A 4,997-nucleotide genomic window follows, 5' to 3' on the forward strand; every position below is an offset into this window, starting at 1 on the left:
ATTTGAGGTACGACCTGTTCCAAAACCAGTATTAACACCTCAAGGTTGGACTGAGTCCGGACTCACCCAAGTCTGACAAGCTCCAAGTGCACCAATATTGCTGGACTGGACCTGGGCTCATGGAAACTGGACGCAACGCCTTCCTCACAACTTCTCATAAAACTTGTTGCAGAGAACCCGAGGTAGGTAACCAAAACAATGTTGCCAGAATCGGTTTTCCAAAAACAGAAAAAGAAAAACTTAAATTGGTCTGATCAAAATCATTTTGAATCGATGCATTAAAAATGATTTATTGAATAAAAAAACTCTTTGTGCATGTGTTGTTTGCTTGCATGGTTGACTCATTTTTTTTTTCTTTCACTTTGAATTTTCTTTTTCTATGAGAAGTTCACAATAGAAGCGAGTGAGCATGATTTAAGCTTTGGAGGCACGCACCAATGCATGCTCCACGCATCTCATTGTTTATCATTTTCTTTGAAGAAAGAGAGTTTTTTTAGAAAAAAAAAATAGTATTAAAAATAGATATATACAAAAGAGTAAGGATGGCAGTGGACCGGTGCAGATGCAGTGGACAAGGTCTTCGCTCCTGCCCCGTCTCAAAATTCTGCCCTCCATCTCCGCTTTCATCCCCATTTCATGTCTTCCATTCCTGGTCCAAACAGAACGAGTCGAGGCCCGGTTTGTCCCGGATCACTTGTCATCCTTAAAGGTATTTTAGTCATTTTACTAACAGTTATGGGAACGGGAGAAAGCGTAAGTTCATCCCCGCACGGGTTTTGATTTTAACTTTCATTCGCATTTCATGTCCTCAATTCCCAGTTCAAACGGAACGCGGGGCCCTTTCCCCTACAATTTGAATAGGCAAACAGACAATTAGCCCATTTTTTTAAGCATATGGTTTGGTATTTCAGCTTAGGTAATTCAATATCCAACGTCAAACCAATGGGGCTGATCTGATAAAAATGAACAAAAGTCCATGAGAAAGTGTGTTAAAACTCGACGATCAAAAGTCTTGAGTGGCCAAAAAGTGGGAATTCACACTGGCCACACAAGTACTAGGGGGGTGGCCATCCGGCTGCGTGCCCGGCCCCAAATGGGCTGGACCTGATTAAACCCGATCCAATTACTTAATCGGGCCCAAAAACGGTTCAAGCCCATTGCAACATGCATGCACAGGTCCCGACAAACCCAGCCTGTTAACTGGGTCAGCCCAATTGAATGGATTGTTGCAGGACCTTGCTCTCACTATGATCAAGATGGCTTGCACTACACAAATCTGCAGCCATCACCTCCCAAACAAATCATTCTGATAGATGGTTATTTTATGTTATCTAGCAATGCCACTTAGGGATACGTTGTACACAAAGCAGATATGTCTGTGGATTAGAAAATTCAATATTTGACTTTGATCATTCACAATCTAAAATGGGTTCATGCTTTCAACAGAGCATAGTTTCAAAACCATAAGATTGTGACTTGTACGCAAAAGCAATCCTTAAAATAAACCCATGCTTGTTCAAGATGGACTCCATGATTATATTGACAACAGTGGTAAGATTAACCAACCGGTCCGGCCTGTCTAGCCGGAGCAGTTAGTGCATGTCACCTTGTGTTGGGACGTTGCAAGTTGGAACCCCAAATGGTATGGTTGTATAACTGGTAGGGGGTCTGCCTAACCCCAGCTTTCTCTGTTGAAAAAAAAAAAAAACAATGGTAAGATTTGACATTGAAGAGAAAGTGTGGCATCCCTATAGAATATCTCATTTCAGCTTCAATTATTGCTGTCATAATGGCATCTAAAATATTCTCCATGAGATATTCTCTTCTTGGTCTTGGATTTTTTGGTCTTGCCTGTGGGGTACCCGCTCCTGTACATGTTTCCTAGCCTAATCACTTGACTAAGATAAGTTCAACTGCCTCGTATATACACACGGTAACACGTACGTTCTAAATGAAATATGCTAATTGGTTTTTTTTGCTTTTTGATATTTTTTTTCACGGCCCTAACCCTAAAAATGTGCTGGGCATGATCGATTTACTAAGAATTTGTACTTGGATCATGTGTTTTCCATGAAAAAAAATGATATTTGGATCCTAAAAACTTACAAAGATTTTAGACCATTGATTTTTCAAATATTAAGTAAACCAGTCCAAAATTGAATTTAAAACTAAAATAAAAAAACCCTGAAAATCCCGTTTAACCGGTCTCATTTAACATATATATATATATATATATATATATATATATATATATATATATATATATATATATATATATATATATATATATATATATATATATATAGAGAGAGAGAGAGAGAGAGAGTACCGTATATAAGAAAGATCCTTACAATAACTTTCAGCAAGTGGCTGAAATCATGTTACATCACCACCCACTTTCATGGAAAAAGCCTATATAATATATGTGCGTGAATTGCAAAATTAAGCAATTAGATTACATAGTCTGACCACGAGGTGTGGTCCATTGTTAAGCTGGGAATCTTGGTCAACTTAATTGGGTTGTCCTTCCCACCTATCAACCTCGCCGGGTTCCCCACTGCTGTGGTTCTGGGCGGCACCTCCTTCAGCACGACCGACCCCGCCCCGATCTTAGCCCCAGCTCCGACCTTGACGTTACCCAGAACGTTTGTACCTGCACCAATTAAGACCCCCTCACCAATTTTCGGGTGCCGGTCACCGCTGACCTTGCCGGTACCCCCGAGTGTCACGTTGTGCAAGATCGACACATTGTTGCCGATGACGGCGGTCTCGCCAATCACAACTCCGGTAGCATGGTCCAGCATCACTCCGTTTCCGATCTGTGCCCCGGGGTGTATGTCCACGGCAAAGACTTCAGACACCCGGTTCTGGATCACCAAGGCCAGCGGAACCCGGCCCTGGGTCCAGAGACTATGAGCCGCCCTATGAGCCTGAATTGCTAGGAACCCCTTGAAGTTGAGTAGACACTGCACAGAGCTAACGCATGCTGGATCCCTCTCCTTAACTGCCTTCAGGTCTTCTCGGATAGCGTTCTGGATTGCACGGTCTTCGAGAAATATGTCCAAGAAGACCTGAGCTAGGCTCGAACCTGGCAGGTAAGGTGTAGAGAGCTTGTTTCCTAGATGGCCGGCTAGAGCACTCTCAAGTGAATCATGTGAAAGTATAGCAGCTATGTAGAAGCCCCTCAAGACTGGTTCTTGCTCCACATCCCTCCTGGCCTCCTCCCTCATCGTCACCCATAGATCATCCCTCTCTTCATCTTTGGTGTGTTGGAAAGCTCTCGGAAGAAGCTCGACGAACCTGTAAATGGTGCTCCGATCCGAGATTAGAGATTGGTCTGCATCGAACAAAAGCTGATTTGCGACCATTTCGGACCTCGAGCACTCCATGCATGTGGCCATCCTTCTGGAGACCTTTCTAAAGAGTTTGCCGCACAAGGAAGACTCTGTGAAAGGGGAAGAGAAAGCAAGACAAGAAGTCATGAAAGACTTGAGCCCTCTAGGGAAGCCCGGAGTTGGTTGTGGGGTTTATATAGGGTAAGGTGAAGGGGGGGCGACCCCATAATAGTGTCAACCTTTACCGATAATCTATGAACTTGAATTATTTCAGCATAGCCTCCTGGACGCTTTTTAAATAATTGTGGGCTGAAGACTTTTATCTCAACCGTGCATCTCTATTTTGTTATTTTAATCAAATCGAATACTTGGGAGTTTGGTCAGTAACATTGATGAATCTCTCTCTCTCTCTCTCTCTTTGGTTGGTGAATGGTGATGCTTCTTTCCTTTCAAAAACAACTAAAAGGCTCCTGCCGTTACTGTATAGTTCCGGTGGACAGCATGAGAAAGTTGAAGAGCCAGTGGCGTCAAATTTGAAAGCTTGACCGTGCATTAATTGGTTCAATGAGCAAGTTTTCAGAATCGTTTACTAAGCTTGAGAGACCTTGTTTTCATTTTTTTCTTTTATTCATCACAGGAATGAACCGCGTCCAGACTCTAAGACTTGGTTGCACTGAATTATCCTCTCATACTTGTTACGGTCGTCGGTTCAGGAGCATAAAACTTCGAGACTAAGAGCTTCACCCCCCAAGGGCCTATGCTGGATGTGGGCTTGGGCAATAAATGGAGCTTGCACAAATTCAACTTCCATGGCCCATCTAAACTGATAGGGGGGCATTAATTTACAACCCAGAGCACAAACCTAGAGAGAGAGAAAGAGCCCTATATTTATAAAGTGACAAAAGCGTCCCTATCAATGATAAATATACTAATATGCCTTATTTGGCATTAGGCAAAGTTTGTGCAAACAGGTGCCCATCATAGCGCTGGGTAGAGAAGGGAAGCAGACCAGGTCATGCTGAACATGAGCGTTTTTGCTCATGCCGACATCGTGGCCATCAGATTTGCATTTTAAAAAGCTTAAAAATCAACAAAATCACGTGGCATTCATCCAAAATGTAAACAGACGGCCACGATGTCGGCATGATAAAAAACGCTCATGTTCAGCATGACCTGATCTGCTTCAGTACAGAAGCCCATTAACCTGGCTACTGGATCCTTCCATAATGACTAACATAGAACTCTAGTCATTTCTCCAGAACATGGTGATGAAAGTAAAAAAAAAAAAAACTGCAAATCTCAGCAGCTAAAAACGCGCAAAGACATATATATATATATTTATAAATCTTGCATTTTTTTCTACAAAAATAAGATAAGAAAACATTTTTTATTTTTAATCAGTAAAAGATAATTTTTAAATTTTATCATTTAAAAATATATATATATTTTTCAAAATATCAGTAAAAGCATTAACAGAAAATTAAAATGATATTAAGTCTAGGGATGGCAGTGGATTGGGGCGCCGGAAGCAGGTGACAAGGTCTCCACTCCCGCCCCGTCTCAAAATCCTACCCTCCATCCTTGCCTGCACGGGTTTTGATTTTAACCTTCATCCCCATTTCATGCCCTCCATTCCCGATCCAAACAAAGCAAGGTGGGTGT

The 4,997-nt window shown here is 42.0% G+C and overlaps 1 pseudogene across 1 annotated transcript; it reads right to left on the reverse strand.

The window, feature by feature from the left end:
• Positions 1-2,319: 2,319 nt before the first annotated feature.
• LOC149848197 (serine acetyltransferase 1, chloroplastic pseudogene) lies at positions 2,320-3,521 on the reverse strand (annotated as a pseudogene). Its single transcript, XR_016426466.1, has one exon. The product of XR_016426466.1 is annotated as a serine acetyltransferase 1, chloroplastic pseudogene (transcript).
• Between the last annotated feature and the right edge of the window lie 1,476 nt (positions 3,522-4,997).

Source organism: Nuphar pumila, chromosome 1, assembly GCF_984573655.1.
Source record: "Nuphar pumila chromosome 1, dmNupPumi1.hap1.1, whole genome shotgun sequence".
Lineage (NCBI taxonomy): Eukaryota > Viridiplantae > Streptophyta > Magnoliopsida > Nymphaeales > Nymphaeaceae > Nuphar > Nuphar pumila.